The sequence below is a fragment of the Pinus tabuliformis genome, chromosome 9 (genome assembly GCF_031772625.1).
Source record: "Pinus tabuliformis cultivar Carrire ecotype Pingquan chromosome 9, CPIR1, whole genome shotgun sequence".
Lineage (NCBI taxonomy): Eukaryota > Viridiplantae > Streptophyta > Pinopsida > Pinales > Pinaceae > Pinus > Pinus tabuliformis.
In genome coordinates, this window is record NC_142307.1 from 1,882,397,081 (window position 1) to 1,882,419,833 (window position 22,753).

Below are 22,753 nucleotides of genomic sequence, written 5' to 3' on the forward strand. Positions count from 1 at the left end.
AAATGGCAGTGTCATTCCACGAAATGAAGAGACAATGGAAGCTTCCAGAATCTTCTCCAATGACACTTGCCTCACTGAATTCGACCAAGGATGAGTAAGAGGCTTTCAGTCTCCAAGTGGAAGCAAGAACTGACAGAGAGAAGACACTAATCAAATCACAAGCTGACTCATCCTCCTTACAAATATCTATATATGGATCCCTCATCCCAGAGATCCAGAGGCTGGAATTTTGCATATTGTAAGGAATTGCTGTTGGTTTTTCGAGACAAACATCAGATTGTTGGGTGATATATGCTTTGTTTGAGGTGAAGAGGGGCTTCTTTGGTGGGAGGTTGATGCTGGGTCAGGAACCACTGGTTGTAACTCCTCCTGGATCTTTTCTTTTTTATCAATAAAAGCTATTTGAGTTTTCCTCCATGCTTTTGTATCATTGATGCTTGTTACATTTGTATGGTTAACTTAAATCTGATCCTAAGTTGTTTATGAATATAGATCCATGTCTTTGTATAGTTTTCTTCTTCTGTGATCTTACAGGTACTTTGTGAAGCTGGGCAAGTAAGGGAGCAGGTAGCTGGAGACTATCAAAGAAGAGAAGGATTGGATCAAAGGACTAGCGCAAGACATAGGTTGGTTATTTCTATTCCTCTCTATCTATAGTTCATAAAGGAAATACAAAAGTAGTTTTTTCTCTGTTTGTTTCTAAGGCAGCTGTCACACCTTAGTGGGATAGAGCAGTTCTAAATAGACACTTTTCCGTGTAACAATTAGGCTTTCAAAATGATAAATTATGGCTTTCCTAATCATTATTGGTCTCCTCATGTCCTTGCTGATCATTATTGGCATATAATTATTGGATTTGACCATGGTGGGACCCTAAAACCTATTGAGACCAAACCCTAAGACCTAATGAAATGAATTGCAAAGGGAACATGAGCCATGACTGAAATATATGGAAGAGGATCAACAAGTACAGATCATGAGGAAAAATTGAAGTAAACCCTACCATCAGTGAATTCATGAAATAATGGAATGCAAACTCATCAGTATGGGACACCTACTATGAAATGCAGAAGAGGAGATTTTGATCACTGATGGCAGTGTGAAATACTGACACTAACATCTCCAAAGCTTCAAAAGCTAAAAATAATCCATTTGTGCTGAAATCGTTGTGCACCATGGGTCCGAATTTTAGATCTCGTCTCACTATATTTTCAGAGATATGATCTGAGGAAGTTAGGGTTTTTGTAGACCCTCGAAATACATTCCAAATAGGTGATCTTCAGAAAATCGTCATAACGTTATTTTTGAACATCAAATCGAAATTTCGTAAGAAGTTACAGAAAGAGGACAAACTGTAGTTTTCTGTGTATTGTTTTCAAATCCGAAGGTCGAAATAGTGACACGTGGAACGTCATACAAGTTTTCTCTACTGAAAATTATATAATGACGTAATCTTGGGAGATTGGGCATAACTATTTTTTGAAGAACCAATTTTGAATAGACTAGTGGAATCAGAAAGAGGACAAAGAGGGCTACCACAAGAAGAAATTTCATACCTTGGAGATCCGCAATTATAGAGATACAATAGATTCAATATTGAGCCTCTATAAAGTGAAAAATGTGTGTATTCTTTGTAAAATTTTACAGAAGCTTGGGTTGAAAAATTAGTTTGAAGTTCAAAGGGAATAGTGAAGCGCAATTATCATTAACTGATGCCCCAAAGAAATAAAATGGAAACACTTAGTAGAAAACCTGAAAGATCTAGCATGACTCATGAAGAAGAGGAAGAAATGCAACATGATATATCAAAATTACAAGACCAAGTGCAACAAATTTCACTCTCACAAAAGGTAACAGAAGCTAAGATTGATGATTTAAAGAAAGGTGTGGAAGTTAATATAAATGGCATGGAAGTTAAGATGGATGGTGTGGAAGTTAAGATGGATGGTGTGGAAGCTAAGATGGATGTCATAGAAGCTAAGATGAATGGCATGGATGCTAAGATGGATGGTATAGAAGAAAAACAGAACTGCGACATGGAATATTTGAAGATAGATTTGACTAAGTTGCTACAAGAAATGCTTACTAATGATGAGAACAAAAGAAATGCTAATCATGATTTCATAGACTCTAATGTTGGATTGAAGACCCACCATGTTCCAAATATCGATATGAGGAAGTTTGATGGCAAGGATCCCGTAACATGGATACTACCGATGGAGCTTCGATCTCCATAATGTGCAAAACACACAAAAGGTATACATTTGAACTTTATATTTGGAACCAAATCAGTTTGTATGGTATCAATGGCTTTGGTATCATAAACAAATTGTCACTTGGACAATTTTTATGGAAGAAATGATAGCATATTATGAGGATACAAAAATTAACACTTTTTTTAGCCAATTGATAAACCTCAAATAAAAGGGTTCAATGATGGAGCACATTGAGGACTTCCAAAAATTGAAGATAAGGGTAAAATATATTCTAGAGGAGCATAGGATTGATGTGTTCATAGGGACTTTAAAGGATAACATCCAACATGAGGTTCACCTTTGGGAACCTAACTAATTGGAGAAGGCATTCACGTTAGCAAGAAAAATGGAAAGCAAAATTATGGCAACAAGGAAGCCTACCACTCACAAATATAGTGATGGAAGTGTTGTTTCCCCTAGACATCAACAACCTACAAGGTCTACACCCCAACAATTGGAAGCAGAAAGAGAAAAAGGGCTTTCTTATAGTTGTGATAGCAAATACACAAAAGGTCATAAGTGCGCTGAGAAGAAATTATTTTACATAGATTATGAAGAGGGGGAAGAAAAGGGACACAAAACGTCAAAAGAAGATGATATACACTAGGAACAAACCCTAGAGAAAGAAGAAATGAATTTGACCATATCTTGTAATGCATTCGTCGAACTTACCACTCCTCAAACTATCAAGATAGAAGGACATATCAAGAAGAAAAAGGTAATGGTGTTGATTGATTCGGGCAGTACCCATAATTTTATTCATTGTAAGATAGCTAAGGAATTGATTTATTCCTATATCCAACACCAGAGTGTCAAGCGATGGTTGCAAGTGGAGGAACCATAAATTGCTCTGGAAAGTGCCATAATATCAAGCTATCCATGGGAGAATATGTATTGAATAGCCCAATTCTTTCCATTCCAATGGGTGGTGCTCATGTTGTACTAGGAGTCCAATGGCTACAATCCTTGGGTACAATAGATTTTAACTTTCAAGAACATTTCATGAAATTTTCTTTGGAAGGAAAGGAAGTTGAATTAAGAGGTATCGTAGGGAAACCAGTAAAGATAATCATCTCTAATGGAATGATAAAACTTCTAAAGAAAGAACAATGAGGCGTAATTGCACAATTATGTTCGCTAGAGGTTCCCACATTGAAATCATCTATTTCTCTAGATCTCCAAAAAGTCTTGTACAACCATTCCAAGGTATTTGAGACTCCCAAAGGTCTCCCACCTATTCATGATCATGATCATGCTATTCATGCTATTCATTTGATTCTAGGAAGTGTTCCTCCAAACATCAGGCCTTACACATATCCCTATGCCCAAAATAGTGAAATTGAACGTATGGTTGCAAAAATGCTAGAGGCTGGTATAATTAAACCTAGTCAAATTTCTTTCTCTTCTCCAGTAGTATTGGTGCACAAGAAGGATGGATCATGGCACATGTGTTCAGATTATAGGGAACTCAATAAGCTCACTATTAAAGATAAATTTCCCATCCCTATCATTTATGAACTATTGGATGAATTGCATGGATCAATTTGCTTCACCAAGTTGGATCTTCATTCAGGATATCATCAAATCAGAATGAAGACTAAAGATATTCCAAAAATGGCATTTAGAGCTCATGAGGGTCATTATGAACTTTTTGTCATGCCTTTTGGCCTTACCATTTCACCTTCTACATTTCAAGGTTTGATGAATTCAATTTTCAAACCCTTCCATAGCAAAATTTGTGTTAGTATTTTTTGATGATATACTAATCTATAGAAAGTCTTGGAAGGATCATGTTCAACATGTTGACAGGGTGCTCAAACTATTGGAGGAGAAACAATTATATGCAAAAAGATCCAAATGTTTCTTTAGATTACAAGAGGTGGAATATATGGGTCATATTGTATCTCATGAAGGTGTTAAGGTAGACCCTAGAAAAATTAAATCCATTAAGGAATGGAAAATACCCACATCCATAAAGCATCTACGAGGATTTCTCAGGATGACAGGGTATTATCTCATGTTTGTTAAGAATTATGGGAGAATAGCAACACCTCTAATAATGTTATTGAAGAAATATGCATTTTTATGGAGTCCAGAAGCAACGAAGGCCTTTGAACATCTTAAAGAGGCAATGTGCCAAGCACCCTTCTTAACTATGCCGGACTTCACAAAAACCTTTATTGTCAAATGTGATGCCTCATGAAATGGAATTGGTGTTGTTTTAGTGCAAGAAGAAAGACCCATTGCTTTCGAAATTCATCCAATCAAAGGATTTACATAAAGCTATTTATGAGAAGGAAATGTTGGCAATACTACATGCACTTGAGAAATGGTGATTCTACCTAATGGGAATACACTTCAAGGTAAAAATGGATCATGATAGTCTTAAATACGTTTTAGAACAAAGATTATCTTAGAAAGAGCAGAAAAAATGGGTCAGAAAAGTGTTGGGTTATGACTTTGAAATAATTTACAAAAAAGGGAAGCAAAATGTTGTGGCAGATGCATTATCAAGAAAGGATGAGGATGTGGAAGCATTTCTTTGTGCCATTTATATTATCTAACCAGATTGGATAAAAAAAGCAAGACATGAATGGAGGAATGATGAAGATGTGTGGGCACTCATTCAAAAGTTACAACAAGATCCCAATACATCTGATACATTTAGATGGTAAAATGATTTGTTATGGTACAAAGATCTCTTATACCTATGTCAGAATTCCCAACCCAAACAAAAGATTCTTATCGAATTGCACACCTCTCCCTTAGGAGGGAAATTTGGATTTTTAAAAAATTACCATAGGGTTAAGAGGGAATTTTTTTGGGATGGCCTTAAATTTGATATTCAAAATTTCATGGTGGAATGTTTGGTTTCCTAACAAAATAAAGTTGAAACAATTAAGAACTCGGGTCTATGATAACCTTTATCCATTCCAAATCAACGTTGGGTGTAGGTTTCAATGGATTTTATCACAGGTTTACCCAAGTCCGAAGGAAAGAGTGTCATCATGGTGGTAGTTGACAAACTTACTAAGTATGCACATTTTTGTGCATTATCTCATCCATTTTGAGCTAGTACAGTTTCTATTGCATTTATGGAAACAATTCAAAAGCTACATGGAAACCCAAAGATTATTGTAAGTGACAGAGATCCCATTTTCACTGGAAATTTTTGGAGAGGATTATTTTCTTGTCTTGGTACTCAGTTATCTCATAGCTCATCTTATCATTCTCAATCTGCTGGGAAAACTGAGATAGTTAACAAATGCTTAGAGGGTTATCTTCGTTGCTTTGTATCTGATAAACAAACATAATGGGTCAAATGGTTGCCTCTGGCTAATGGTAGTATAACACTTCCTTCCATACTATAGCAAAAATGACCCCATTTATGGCACTAATGGATATTATCCACCATCCATCACATCATATTTAAGAGAAAATTCTAAGGTTCAAGCAGTGGAAGATCACATCAAGCATCAACAACAAGTTCTCCAACTCTTAAAGAATAACCTAACTTTGGCACATAATAGAATGAAACAACAAGAAGATCAACATCGCAGCGAAATAAGTTTTGATGTAGGTGACTGGGTATTTCTACGGCTACAACCATATAAAAAAATGTCCCTCAAGCAAGCTAAGAAGGATAATAAATTATCACCAAAGTATTATGGTCTGTACAAGGTGTTACAAAATATTGGTACTATGGCATACAAATTGGAACTTCCAGCAACTTCCCAAGTGCATCCAGTTTTCCATGTTTCATGCTTAAAGAAGGTTATTGGTGATAAGCTCCCAGTTAAAACAATATTGCCAAAAATTGACGAGGAAGGAAAAATCATATTGGAACTTGAAGGAGTCACAGAAACAAGAATTCGATAGCTACAAAATCAATTAATTTCATAGTATCTCATCAAGTGGAAGAACTTACCTACTTAAGATTCCACATTGGAGGATGAGAATTTTATATAGAAGCATCTAGAACTACTCAAGTGTTGAGAACAATTTTTTTTTTAAGGAGAGGGGCATTTTGGGTCCCTATAATACTAGCGATTCCCCCATTACTATTGTCATTGTAGCCCTTATTGTTATTGTTGTGTTGCTATTGTCCCCATATTTTTCTTATTGTGCCCCATAAAAGTCCACTATTGTTATTGTTGTGCCCTTATGTTATTATTGTTATGTCAGATTTGATTATATTGTGACCCCTTAGACTCCTATATATAGAAATGAGGTTTTGTCATTTGTATCATCCAAGAATTGCTCATTTGTGTAATGTAAAGGAAGTTTCCCCCTCGAAGAGGTTGATTTTGAAGTCATTGATCTATCTTTTCTATATTTTGTGAGCTGGTTTCTTAACATCCATGTTCCACCTGACCGTAGAATGAGTTAGCTAAATATCTCTTCAGCCATTCAGCTCTGTGCCATATTCCAAGCATGAATGTGGGATATCATGGAACACATCAATTAAAACTCATCTAGGGCTTCTAGAGGCCATCCACCTCAACCCATCAAAAAGTGATTCTACCTCACAGCCAGACATCACAAAACCATCATTAGTTTGGTTTCTATCCCAGACTTCCAGAGCTCAAGAGCGATTGTTCCAACCCAACTCCTAGGACTAGTAACTAAACCCATGATTGCTGTCGGGCTCCAGAGAATTTGTCCAACCAAGGCTTCTAGGACTAGTAACTCAACCAACATCATTTTCCAAGATTCTAGAGTGTTTGTATAACTAGGGCTTCCAGGACTAGTAACTCAAACCACCAAGGGCTTCTATAGCGTTTGTTCAACCAAGGCTTCAAGGACTAATAAATCAACCCAAGTTGTTATGGGGTTCCTAGAAAATATGTCCAACTAAGGCTTCCAGGACTAATAAGTCAACCTAAGCCATTACAAGGCTTCCAGAGGATTTGTCCAACCAAGGCTTCTAGGAACTAATAACTCAACCCAAGCTAAAGGAAACATGAGAAACAACCAACAAAACAAATAAATAAACCCACAACGCCATGGCTATCTAGTAAATGATAAGGCTAGAAAAATCCATTGTCAATTCAGCCAATCCTCCATGCCAGTGATAGATCATGAACAATAAACTATATGCATGTTCTATGCATGCCAAAACTAGTGAGGAAAACATACATTCAACTCGGTACCTGTAAGAAAAACCTGATGTAGCTGTTAATCACGATGTCCTCTTGTGCTTTCCTGCACTTCCTTTTTCTTCTTGTTCCAAGACTCCAAGTGTGCCACACTCTCCAAGAGTGCTCCAAGAAAATTCTAAGTGTCCAAGAGTATGAAGGAGAGAATAGAATAGAAGAGAGCACCACCAAAACCTATCAAAATCTTACCAACTGATCCTCACAAGCCTTTTAATTAATAAGGCCTCTATTTTCTTCATTTTCCATTATTTTGCTTCAATTTCCTGCTCACATGCAACCTGTGACCTTTCACCTTCCTTTTCTCCTAACTTCCATTATTTTCATAAATAAAATGTCAATTAATGCGTCATGCCTTTCCAAACCCTTTGTCATTGCTTTTGCCAATTTCCTTAGCCATAATTAATTGAATCAACACCCATTAGGATGTTCCCCCCCATTTAGCTTGGAATACATGTTCCATCACCAGGGCCATATATATATTTTACATGGAATTTTCACCAGGGCTATTACAGAACCCTCCCCCTTGGGGGAACATCATCCTCGTTGTTTAATGACACCTATAACCAACAAAATTGCTGAAAATAAAACATACTACCCATGGAGCTTTATAACATAGCTCGTTGCAGTATTTATAGTGACCATCTACTAAAACATCACAATCATACCATTTACTAGAGATTTATAACATATGTCATTACAATATTTACAATAACCACATATACACATACACATTTACTTCAATTAGAAAATAACCATATTGTCTATGGAGCTTTATAAACCAACTTGATACAATATTTACAATAATACACACATATACACATATGCACATTTTCTCAACCAGTAAATAAAAGTATACGATGCCTGCATCCACAATAAGGGAATCCAGAGGCTCACACCTCCACCCTCAAAGTAATAACGGGATTCACCTCCTTCCCAAGAAGTCCAAAATCCACTACAAAGTCAAAGCTGCATCCAATTTCTAGCATTGAAATCCTATGCCAATTGTCCTCTCAATGAATAGTTACCAGCTCATTGTTTAAGGGGACACTCCCAATGTGCATCTGATTCCATCTGGAAATGCTAATTACCAAAAGAAATCTATCGACGGTCTTCCCTTCTCTTCTACATAGTCGCTCGGGCAATCTAGTCAACCCCTTTTGCGTAGTCACTCACCTTCCAAGTTCTGCTCGCACCCCCATTCCAGGCAATCCCTACCTTGGAAAGGCATCCTCGCATTGGAAGATACAAAAACCAAGGTGCATCCCTACCTTAAAACTATCATACCAGTCATAGCACGCTCATGGAAATCACTAAACACTATTGGGTACCAGTGTCCCACAATGGCCCTGCTCTTGAAGTGATTTACCAACATACTGTCGAGTGATAAAAATGTGTCTTTTTAACTCCTATTTATCTTCACATTAATTGTCAACCCAGGGACGACTTTTTATTTCAAGAGTGTACTCAGTCTGAGGCGGCTATTTACTCAAGAGTAATGTTTTGTAGTATAGTACTTTAAATCCAAAAGTAAATGAAAGCTGGAAATAAAATCTACTTACAATGAAAAGAAACTTATCACTTTGAAACTTAAATCATGCATTCAGGAAACCACAACAATTTATCAGTCAAGGGTACAGTAACAGTAACTCATCCCTTTGTAAACTGGTGTAGCTGAAGATAATAAAGGAACAGATCGTCAATCTAGGAACTAGACAACAAATGTTAATGCCCACTACAATTTTAAATCATTCTTCACAACAAAGCAAAGATAATGTGAATAACATGAAATGGAACAGCAGCTAGGAAATGTAACGACAACTAATTCTTATAAACAACACCACCTTAATCTACAAAAATAAGTGCAGCAAGTGTATCCTACAGAAATGAGATAGCAATCTTTACATTAAGAATAAATCAGACAACACACGGAAATAGAACAACATTGACTAATGATGGAATATGGAACAACGATGGAAAGTTCAAATATAAATATATAGTAAATTAACACACGGAACACCTCAATAGTAATCTGATCTTGGTAATCCAATCGTCAGCCTTAGTTATAAACAATGCGACTGTATTTTAGAATGGAACAACAACATTCATAGATTCAACAATCGCAAGGAAATATAATCTCTAAGATGAATTCATTAATACCAATGGTCAAGTGTTACAACACAGACATTCCATAATTGGACAGCAACGGTATCCTATAAAAGCCAGTTATATCAGCTCTTAAAGAAACAGCAATGCGTTGCAGAGTTATGATGTCTCTGTCTCAAGAAACGGTATCACATAATAGATCAAACGTAACAGAGCTGTGATGTAAAATAACAAAACATATCAGATTAGCAAATAAATATGATAATGAAAACCACGCATGAACTAAAGATATAATATACAATAGCAGCACAATCCACCAGAGGTTGGGCCCTTAGCTGCCAATGAATAGCAACTCCCAAATCATATATTAATCATTAAACTGTGAAATCATTACAACAGCAAAAGCTTGAGAATTACAATGGTAATGCAGCAATATCCTTCTCCTCCTATTCTATCCTATCATGAATAATCTATCATCATTCTTGAATCTCCAATTCTAAATCCTCAATTCTCCCTCAATTCTCCATTTCCATCTCTGATCTCTGTTTTCATTTCAATAGAGAGAGATTAGAGAGAAGTTACAACAGAGATAATTACAACATGATTTCTATTACAAAATTGGATTGTTTCCAACCAATTGATCAACAAGAAAATATATTTCCATTCATCTTTCAACAAGAGCAAGGAGAATTTGGCTTTGCAGCTGAGATTTGGGAAACAGCCACACAGCAAATATGAGACAATCATGCTCAAAGAACCCTGTGTTTCTCCCAATACGAGTCGAATTTGGGTAAAACATTCTTTGGAAAAGTTAATTTGGTCCGTTCTAGACAAAACCCGTGTTCCGAATTTTCTAGATTCTTCTTCATTTGCCCAGAATCTCAACCACAAAATTGTCACTTCTTATTCCAGCGAATTGCTGAATTGGGACTTTTAATGATCAAATATTCAATCTGGAAATTGTATTGGAGGCTAAAAATGGTGAACAATGTTACAACCAATTTATTAAAACTATCATTGATAAAATCATGCATAATCATCAATTTATTAGAAATAAAGGAGAATAAATAACATTTGTTCATAAGAGCATAAATCATCATAAAATGGATTTATATAATAAATTATAATAAATGACATGATGAAGAATAGTATAAATGGGTGGAATAAGCATTCAAAAGTGATAATAATAATGGCATATTAACGGCCCAACATACCTCCACACCCAATATGTTGCATGTCCTCATGCAAAAAAAACTGAATATATTGCATGTCTTCATGCAACCCAAAGACAAAACCCATGTGTTAACTAAGCAATAAAAATTTGTTCATCCCAACTCATGAAATGGATAGAACAAATGAATGCTCTCTTAATTAATGAATATTCAATTTTAGCAATCTTGATGAAGGCATAACAATGAAGTTGTAGCAAAATATGATATAAGTGACAACAACCTTCATTAACCATTTTCCCAAAAACTACAAACCAGCTTTTGTTGAAATGTTGCAAGTAAATTTATAATATATGAATGTCTCTATGATCCAAAAATCAGATCGTTTTGATGCACAGATCATGAGATATAAACAAAATGGCTGTAGGTGAGAGTGCATGATTTCCGAAATTTTATGAACCAATATTACTTGAAATTGTCTGGGTTTGTATTAATGATACGTCTGTGTTTTCCAAAAATCACAAGAATTGAGTTCATAGTTTTAAAAATATTATGGAAATCAATTTCTGAACTGTGTAAAAATGAAATTGTATGTGTTAAATGAGGAAGAAAGTAGAAAACATCCATCATGCGTAGCAATTCCTCCCCCTATCTAAAGAATTAGCATGTCCTCATGCGATGCTAGAAAGCAAATAGAGGTGGTTGCTACTAGTTGTTGAATTCTATGCTTGGTGTAAAACAACATGGAATAATGGAGGTGTTGAGAAGGAATAAGAATAGCAATGGATGATAAAGAATATGAATAACATGGTTATAAGAAAGAAATGAATGAAAGTGACACCCCCCCAAACTGAAAGAGGATATGCCGCTGAAAAATGGGAAGTGGTAAAGACGTGAAATGAAGGATGATAAATAATGCTCAAAATGGATTTTTATTAAATTCTCCTAAATTCATAATAAATCAGAAAATTATGTGATTTTACCTCAAGTTTTACCTCTAGCATGACATATATGTACTGGCATTTGTTGAAGCTAATGTAGGTAGATTTGGTACTGAAAGTGATGCAAAAGGTGGAATCCAGGTAAGCACATCATGTCTGAAGAATTGTTCACGTTCACGAGTTGCTCGAGCCTCTTCTGTTAGTTGCAATAGTGTGGTCATGCTGTGAATAGAATTCTGCCCATACTTGTTGTTCTCCTGCAAACAAATCACTATGTTTGATACAATGTTCTTGAATTCATAGTGTTAGTTTTGAATAGCAACAGCTTAAGATGCATGCAAAAATTTCAATCAGAAAAACTTATGTATACATGCAATACTAATATTTTGTGAAATCAACAAGTTATGGAAGAGTGCATGTTATCTCATGATGGATACATTCCCTCCTCCAATTGGAAAAGGGATTCCATGACCATAAAGCATATGAAAGGTGTTGTGCTAATGGCAAGGCAAGAGAATGAACAATATAGCAGTAAATGAAGCACAGTACACATAGCAATGATAGGACAGCGAGAGTTATGGTGATAATGAGAGCAGAGTGTGTAAAGATAGTTATGAATAAGAGATAGGATGCTTTGGATTGATGATAAGTTATGAAAAAGAGAAAAATGACAGCAATATGCCAAAAAGATACTTTGCTGACGGTATTCTAGCTGAAAATGATGCGATTGATCTGAAAACAATTTCTTATGCGTAAAGGTTCAAAATAGGGAAAAAAAATTAAGGAAATAACTTCTCTGATAAAAAGAAAAAAATAAGAAAAGGGTATTATAGTAATAATTGACGATAAGATATAACTTCAATACCATAAGCAGAGCCTCTGCTGCCAGCAGGCATCCATAGCCTCTGCAGGGTTTCTTTTTAACCTGTATGAGCCAAGATCCTCAATTTATAAATGGAGCTTTCCAATGTTGTTCTATAGAAGAGATCAGTGTGCTGGCGTGGTAACTAGATAAACACACTCCCATTCACTGGGATGTAGCAAAAGTGATCAGGTCGGCTCGTGATGAGACCTCCTGTTCCAAGGATAATTTGGCTACTCAATGGATCATAACCCTGGTGTGGTGGCCATAATGGGAATGTCACTCTGTTACAGCCTTATAAACATGGTAGGCTAGCTCGTAATGAGACCCCCTATCCTCCATCTGCGAATAAAATTTTGTTGTTATTACACATTTTTATGATTAAAAGAGGGAGGCTCAGTACTCCTTAAGAGCAGGGATGGTGGAAGAAGTTGAACACGTTAATAGAAAAAATATACCCATAATCTCATTTATTACAGATAGAGAAGACTATAACCAGGAAGGGTGGAACCAGCATGGTATTAAGATGATCAATCAGTATCATGTACAGCAGAAAACAGTGCAGTAAAGTAACATATAAATAATTGTGTCCATTTTGAAAATAAGCTATCATCAAGGAGTTGTCCTGTTAAAGATCATAGCATGAATGATATTAACTCGCTTCAATAGAATCCATAATTTTCGTCCTCATAAAAATAGTGTACTTCATGCCATAAAAGGGAATCAATAAAATGTGGTTGAGATGAATTAGGAATAATCCCATAAGAGGAAGAAAAGGGTTTCTCTCAAAAATACTCCCAAAGTGTTGTTTTTTTGAAGGAACAACGAAAACACTCAAAAAGTGGTGTTCCGTATAGGGAACAACAAAGAAAACGACACCGAAAAGCAAAAATACACACAAAAAAGTGTGAAAATGCAAATGACGTTCCTTTGGAAAAAGGAACAACAAAAACTAAAAGTGTCGTTCCTTTAGAAAATGAACAACAAAAATGAAAAGTGTCATTCCTTTAGAAAAGGAACATTAAAAACGCAAGTGCCGTTCCTTTGGAAAAGGAACAACAAACATGAGAAGTGTCATTTCTTTGGAAAAGGAACAACAAAAATGCAAGTGTCATTCCTTTGGAAAAAGAACAACAAAAATGAAAAGTGTCATTCCTTTGGAAAAGGAACAACAAAAATGCAAGTGCCGTTCCTTTGGAAAAGGAACAGGAAAATGAACCGCGAAAAAGAAACAAGAAAATGAACTGTGGAAAATAAATGGCAAAATGAACCCTGGAAAAGGAACAGCAAAATGAACCGTGAAAAAGGAACAGCAAAATGGAAGTGAAAAAGGAACGGCTGACACAAAAGGTGTTGTTCTTTTGAAAAAGGAACAGCAAAACGAAAATGTTGTCCCTTTGGAAAAGGAACAGCAGAAACAACAAAAGTGCACACAAATGCTGTCCCTTCAGAAAAGGAACAGCAAAATGCACAAGCATAAAATGCAAGCACGCAAAGAATGAATTCGTTGTTCACTGTATTGATGCTGAGGATGGGTTACAGTTTGAATGAAGCAACACCTGAAACACAAAATATAAGAGAAATCAGAAAAGAAACAACATTTTATTTAAAAATAGTATGTAAATAAATAAATTAAGTTAAATCAATTCTTCATTTCTTCTATTATGAATTAGTTGGGTAATGAGTTGAATGAAATTCCTTTGTTTTATTAAAATTTCTTTCAAGAATCACTCATCCATAAATTGACCTTCTTTATTTTTCCAGGACTTGCAAAAAACGAGTATCTACCTGCAATAAAGCATTAAATCATGGAGAAAGAGAGGTGTGCGGGCTCCCATAATCCAAGAATTATGAAAAAAACTAAAAATTAGTTACTCTGTAGAACAAAGCCATGGAGAAAATAACAAAGTAAGATTTATTTGTCACTTGCGGGAGAGCAGTGGCCAATCATGCTAACCTGAAGTGTTTTGATCACAACATCTTTGTTTTTCATCCAAATTGAGTGATTCCAAAGCCAAATGAAAGCTAATTCAAAGGTTTATCTCCAGTAGAAACAGGTTTTAAAAATTCAATGATATGATATGTCAATTTTAGTTAGAACAACCTGCCTAACAGAGTCATTTTCGATTACCCAGCTTAGACCAACAGTTGATATTTCAAGCATAAATTTTTCGTTTGATGTCAGATTCAAATGATTCAAATTGGAAATGAAAGTAGATTCATTTATTTAGTTCCAATAGAAACATGTTTTGAAGACAAGAAAAATTGATAGGTCAAATACTGTAAGGAACAACCGGAAAGACATAGTTTTAAGGGTGCTGATTTACGGTAGACAGTTAGTATGTTGATCATAACTTCCCCATACAATATCTAAAATGAGTGATTCCAATTGAATTGTAAAGTATATTTATAGGGAAATCTACCATAGTAACAGGTTTTAAAAATTCAAACATTTAGGCCTCCAAAAACGGACTGTCCCAACTCTGTTCTTGAGTTGCCCAGTAGACACCCTGTTAATGTTTTGTTTCTAACTTTTTTGTTTCAAATCCAAATTGAGTGATTCAAATTGGGTTAGAAAGTAGACATCAAGGGCTATGTAGGGTAGAAACAAGTTTTAAAAATATTCACTTTTGATCCCTCAAAACATGACTGTCCCGACTATTTCTCCAGAAATGTCATCAAGCCCGCAAGCAAAAGAAAATGATATTCAACCATTTTTTCAAATTAGTGATAAAAATGAATATGAATGTTTGTAGAACTATTATTTCCATTATAATTCATCTACATACACAAATGAGTTGAAACATTTATCACCGATGTTGATTTCGATAGCGTGTTGTAACAAAAAACAACTAGTTTTACATAAAAAAACAAAATGCATTTATTTATTCCCTTATTTATTTTATTTTCTACACTAACTATTTTGATTTGAAAAATGAATATGACTACGTATATGAGTACTTCCAGTAGAGTCATCTTCGAAATAGGGCTTCATGTATGTACATACCCAAATTTGAAAAATGCATATTGATAAAAATTAGGGTATGAGAAGCCAACTTCCCTTGAAAAAATGGTGTCAAAAATTGTTGAAGTATGGAGTGATGTTGCAAACAAATGATGGAGTGAAACCAATCTTCAATGTATTCGTTACTTTCTTGATTTCCCATAGCCATCATACCATGAAGTTCTTGAACTTTTAAAATGACTTGTTGATGCATACTAAAAGAAACCTCATTTTTTCCCATAACTTCTACAATTTTTGAATTTGAAACATTCTGAATCTCATTGTAAGTTTTTTCAAATGGCGCATGTGAAATAGAATGGGTGGGAAGGGTGGATAAATTTTGTAGTTCAACATTGTAAACATATTGTACTGGTTTATTGGTGAGGGTGTGGAATTAGTTGAGCAGGAAATTCAAAAGTAGAAATGTGAGCCATTTCTTACCATAATAGAAGATGTTCTTCATGTGTTCTTCGAAGCTCCTTCTTCAAATGTTCCTGTCAATTAGTTAGTGAAATGGGTGGTGCTTACATCACCACTTGAGTGAAATCATGTGATTCATTTTTCAAAATTTCCATTTTTTTCGTAGTCATTCACACAAAAATTCAAACATCTATTTCTACTCTAGGTTCTTTAACAGTTCTGTTGGAAAGTGGGAAGGGGAGCAGGGCTTCTACATGCTTCGTACGCAGGTTCTTACCTTCCATTTTTAATACCCAATTATTTCCTAACAGGCACTCATCAGATGCACAGTACTCTTTAAAAATGGCTACACTCTCCCCGGCAACGACACCAAAATGTTGAGCGATAAAAATGTGTCTTTTTAACTCCTATTTATCTTCACATTAATTGTCAACCCAAGGACAACTTTTTATTTTAAGAGTGTACTCAGTCTGGGGCAGCTATTTACTCAAGAGTAATGTTTTGTAGTATAGTGCTTAAAATCCAAAAGTAAATGAAAGCTGGAAATAAAATCTACTTACAATTAAAAGAAACTTATCACTTTGAAACTTAAATCATGCATTCAGGAAACCACAACAATTTATGAGTCAAGGGCACAGTAACAGTAACTCATCCCTTTGTAAACTAATGTAGCTGAAGATAATCAAGAAACAGATCGTCAATCTGGGAACTAGACAACAAATGTCAATGCCCACTACAGTTTTAGATCGTTCTTCACACCAAAGCAAAGATAATGCGAATAACAAGAAATGGAACAACAGCTAGGAAATGTAACGACAACTAATTCTTATAAACAACACCACCTTAATCTACAAAAATAAGTGCAGCAAGTGTATCCTACAGAAATGAGATAACAATCTTTACACTAAGAATAAATTTGACAACACACGGAAATAGAATAGCATTGACTAATGATGGAATATGGAACAACACTGGAAAGTTCAAATATAAATATATAGTAACTTAACACACGACACACCTCAAAAGTAATATGATCTTGGTAATTCAATCGTCATCCTTGGTTATAAAAAATATGACTGTATTTTAGAATGGAGCAACAACATTTATAGATTCAACAATCGCAAAGAAATATAATCTCTAAGATGAATTCATTAATACCAATGGTCAAGTGTTATAACACAGACATTCCATAATTGGACAGCAATGGTATCCTGTAAAAGCTAGTTATATCAACACTTAAAGAAACAGCAATGCGTTGCAGAGTTATGATGTCTCTGTCTCAGGAAACGGTATCACTTAATAGATCAAACGTAACAGAGTTGTGATGTAAAATAACAAAACATACCAGATTACCAAATAAAGCTGATAATGAAAACCACGCATGAACTACAGATATAATATATGACAGCAGCACAATCCACCAGAGGCTGGGCCCTTAGCCGCCGGGGGATGCTTCTTGGGCTACTTCATATAAGGTGAATGAACAGCAACTCCCAAATCATATATTAATCATTAAATTGTGAAATCATTACAACAACAAAAACTTGACAATTACAATGGTAATGCAGCAATATTCTTCTCCTCCTATTCTATCCTATCATGAATAATCCATCATCGTTCTTGAATCTTCAATTCTGAATCCTCAATTCTCCCTCAATTCTCCATTTCCATCTCTGATCTCTATTTTCATTTAAATAGAGAGAGATCAGAGAGAAGTTACAATAGAGATAATTACAACATGATTTCTATTACAAAATTAGATTGTTTCCAACCAATTGATCAACAAGAAAATATATTTCCATTCATCTTTCAACAAGAGCAAGGCGAATTTGGCTTTGCAGCTGAGATTTGGTAAACGGCCACACAACAAATATGAGAAAATCATGCTGAAAGAAACCTGCGTTTCTCTCAACACAAGTTGAATTTGGGCAAACCGTTCCTTGATAGAGTTAATTTGGTCCGTTCTGGACAAAACCCATGTTCCGGATTTTCCTGATTCTTCTTCATTTGCCCAGAATCTCAACCATAAAACTGTCACTTCTTATTCCAGCGAATTGCTGAGTTGGCATTTTTAATGATCAAATCTTCAATCTAGAAATTGTATTGGAGGCTAAAAATGGTGAACAATGTTACAACCAATTTATTAAAACTATCATTGATAAAATCATGCATAATCATCAATTTATTAGAAATAAAGGAGAATAAATAACATTTGTTCATAAGAGCATAAATCATCATAAAATGGATTTATATAATAAATTATAATAAATGACATGATGAAGAATAGTAGAAATGGACGGAATAAGCATTCAAAAGTGATAATAATAATGGCATATTAACAGCCCAACATACCCCCACATTCAATATGTTGCATGTCCTCATGCAACAAAAACTGAATATATTGCATGTCTTCATGCAACCCAAAGACAAAACCCATGTGTTAACCAAGCAATGAAAATTTATTCATCCCAACTCATGAAATGGATAGAACAAATGAATGCTTCCTTAATTAATGAATATTCAATTTTAGCAATATTGATGAAGGCATAACAATGAAGTTGCAACAAAATATGATATAAGTGACATCAACCTTCATTAACCATTTTCCCAAAAACTACAAACCAGCTTTTGTTGAAATGTTGCAAGTAAATTTATAATATATGAATGTCTCTATGATCCAAAAATCAGAGCGTTTTGATGCACGGATCATGAGATATAAACAAAATTGTTGTAGGTGAGAGTGCATGATTTCCGAAATTCTATGAACCAATATTACTTGAAATTGTCTGCGTTTGTATTAATGATACGTCTGTGTTTACCAAAAATCACAAGAATTGAGTTCATAGTTTTAAACTCAAGTAAAAATGAAATTGTATGCCTTAAACGAGGAAGAAAGTAGAAAACATCCATCATGCGTAGCAATTCCTCCCCCTCTCTCAAGAATTAGCATGTCCTCATGCGATGCTAGAAAACAAATAGAGGTGGTTGCTACCAGCTGTTGAATTCTATGCTTGGTGTAAAACAACATGGAATAAGGGAGGTGTTGAGAAGGAATAAGAATAGCAATGGATGATAAAGAATATGAATAACATGGTTATAAGAAAGAAATGAATGAAAGCGACACCCCCCCAAACTGAAAGAGGATATGCCGCTGAAAAATGGGAAGTGGTAAAGACGTGAAATGAAGGATGATAAATAATGCTCAAAATGGATTTTCATTAAATTCTCCTAAATTCATAATAAATCAGAAAATTATGCGATTTTACCTCAAGTTTTACCTCCAGCATGACATATATGTACTAGCATTTGTTGAAGCTAATGTAGGCAGAGTTGGTGTTGAAAGTGATGCAAAAGGTAGAATCCAGGTAAGCACATCATGTCTGAAGAATTGTTCACGTTCACGAGTTGCTCGAGCCTCTTCTGTTAGTTGCAATAGTGTGGTCATGTTATGAATAGAATTATGCCCATACTTGTTGTTCTCCTGCAAACAAATCACTATGTTGCATACAATGTTCTTGAATCCATAGTGTTAGTTTTGAATAGAAACAGATTAAGATGCATGCAAAAATTTCAATCAGAAAAACTTATGTATACATGCAATACTAATATTTTGTGAAATCAACAAGTTATGGTAGAGTGTATGTTATCTCATGATGCATACATTCCCTCCTCCAATTGGAAAAGGGATTCCACAACCATAAAGCATATGAAAGGTGTTGTGCTGATGGCAAGGCAAGAGAATGAACAATATAGCAGTAAATGAAACAGAGTACACATAGCAATGATAGGACAGCAAGAGTTATGGTGATAATGAGAGCAGAGTGTGTAAAGATAGTTATGAATAAGAGATAGGACGCTTTAGATTGATGATAAGTTATGAAAAAGAGAAAAATGACAGCAATATGCCAAAAAGATACTTTGTTGACGGTATTCTAGCTGAAAATGATGCGATTGATCTGAAAACAATTTCTCATGTGTAAAGGTTCAAAATAGGGAAAAAATTAAGGAAATAACTTCTCTGATAAAACGAAAAAAAATAAGAAAAGGGTATTATAATAATAATGGACAATAAGATATAACTTCAATACCATAAGCAGAGCCTCTGCTGCTAGCAGGCGTCCATAGCCTCGGCAGGGTTTCTTTTTAACCTGTATGAGCCAGGATCCTCAATTTATAAATGGAGAGTTCCAGTGTTGTTCTACAGAAGAGATCAGTGTGCTGGCGTGGTAACCAGATAACCACACTGCCATTCACTGGGATGTAGCAAAAGTGATCAGGCCGGCTCGTGATGAGACCTCCTGTTCCAAGGATAATTTGGCTATCCAATGGATCATAACCTTAGTGTGGTGGCCATAATGGGAATGTCACTGTGTTACAGCCTTATGAACATGGTAGGATGGCTCGTAATGAGACCCCTATCCTCCATCTGCGAACAAAATTTTGTTGTTATTACACATTTTTATGATAAAAAGAGGGAGGCTCAGTACTCCTTAAGAGCAGGGATGGTGGAAGAAGTTGAACACGTCAATAGAGAAAAATATACCCATAATCTCATTTATTACAGACAGAGAAGATTATAACCAGGAAGGGTGGAACCAACATGGTATTAAGATGATAAATCAGTATCATGTATAGCAGAAAACAATGCAGTAAAGTAGTATATAAATAATTGTGTCCATTTTGAAAATAAGTTATCATCAAAGAGCTCTCCTGTTAAAGATCATAGTGTGAATGATATTAACTCGCTTCAATAGAATCCATAATTCTCGTCCTCATAAAAATAGTGTACTTCATGCCATAAAAGGGAATCAGTAAAATGTGGTTGAGATGAATTAGGAATAATCTCACAAGAGGAAGAAAAAGGTTGCTCTCAAAAATACTCCCAAAGTGTTGTTTCTTTGAAGGAACAGCAAAAACAATCAAAAAGTGGTGTTCCGTGTAGGGAATAGCAAAGGAAATGCACACCAAAAAGTGAAAATACACATAAAAAAGTGTGAAAACGCAAATGTCGTTCCTTTGGAAAAAGGAATAGCAAAAACTAAAAGTGTCATTCCTTTAGAAAATGAACAACAAAAATGAAAAGTGTCGTTCCTTTAGAAAATGAACATTAAAAACGCAAGTGCCTTTCCTTTGGAAAAGAAATAGCAAAAATGAAAAGTGTTGTTCCTTTGGAAAAGGAACAACAAAAACGTAAGTGTTGTTCCTTTGGAAAAGGAACAGAAAAAATGAAAAGTGTCGTTCCTTTGGAAAAGGAACAACAAAAACTCAAGTGTCGTTCCTTTGGAAAAGGAACAGCAAAAATAAAAAGTGTCGTTCCTTTGGAAAATGAATAGCAAAAATGAAAGTGTCGTTCCTTTGGAAAAGAAACAGCAAAAAAGAAAAGTGTCGTTCCTTTGGAAAATGAACAGCAAAAACGTAAGTGTCGTTCCTTTGGAAAAGGAACAGCAAAATGAACCGTGGAAAATGAACGGCAAAATGAACCGTGGAAAAGGAACAACAAAATGAACCGTGAAAAAGGAACAGCAAAATGAAAGTGAAAAAGGAACGACTGACACAAAAGGTGCTGTTCTTTTGAAAAAGGAACAGCAAAACGAAAATGCTGTCCCTTTGGAAAAGGAACAGTAGAAACAACAAAAGTGCACACAAATGCTATCCCTTTAGAAAAGGAACAGCAAAATGCATAAGCATAAAATGCAAGCACACAAAGAATGAATTCGTTGTTCATTGTATTGATGCTGAGGATAGGTTACAGTTTGAATGAAGCAACAAATGAAACACAAAATATAAGAGAAATAAGAAAAAAAACAACATTTTATTTAAAAATAGTATGTAAATAAATAAATTAGGTTACAACAGCTATGATATTATGTAAAAACATGATCTCTTCGAAAAATGTTTTGGCAGCAAAGACATGACATGAATCTTCAAATGGAAATCAATTCTTCATTTCTTCTATTATGAATCCGTTTGTTAATGAGTTGGATGAAATTCCTTTGTTTCATTAAAATTTCTTTCAAGAATCATTCATTCATAAATTGACCTTCTTTATTTTTCCAGGACTTGCAAAAAAAGAGTATCTACTTGCAATAAAACATTAAATCATGAAGAAAGAGAGGTGCGCGGGCTCTCCTAATCCAAGAATTATGCAAAAAAATAACAAGTAGTTACTTTGTAGAACAAAGCCATGGAGAAAATAACAATGTAAGATTTATTTGTCACTTGCGGGAGAGCAGTGGCCAATCATGCTACCCTGCAGTGTTTTGATCACAACTTCTTTGTTTTTCGTTCAAATTGAGTGATTCCAAAGCCAAACAAAAGATAATTCAAAGGTTTATATCTAGTAGCAACAGGTTTTAAAAATTAAATGATATGATATGTCAATTTTAGTTAGAAAAACCTGCCTAACAGAGTCATTTCCGATTACCAAGCTTAGACCAACAGTTGATATTTCAAGCATAAATTTTTCGTTTGATGTCGGATTCAAATGATTCAAATTGGAAATGAAAGTAGATTCATTTATTTATTTCCAATAGAAACAGGTTTTCAAGACAAGAAGAATTGATACGTCAAATACTGTAAGGAACAACCGGAAAGACATAGTTTTAAGGGTGCTGATTTACGATAGACAGTCAGTATTTTGATCATAACTTCCCCATACGATATCAAAAATGAGTGAATACAATTTAATTTTAAACTATATTCATAGGGGAATCTACCATCATAACATGTTTTAAAAATTCAAACATTTAGGCCTTCAAAAACTGACTGTCCCAACTCTGTTCCTGAGCTGCCCACTAGACACCCTGTCAATGTTTTGTTTCTAAATTTTTCGTTTCAAAT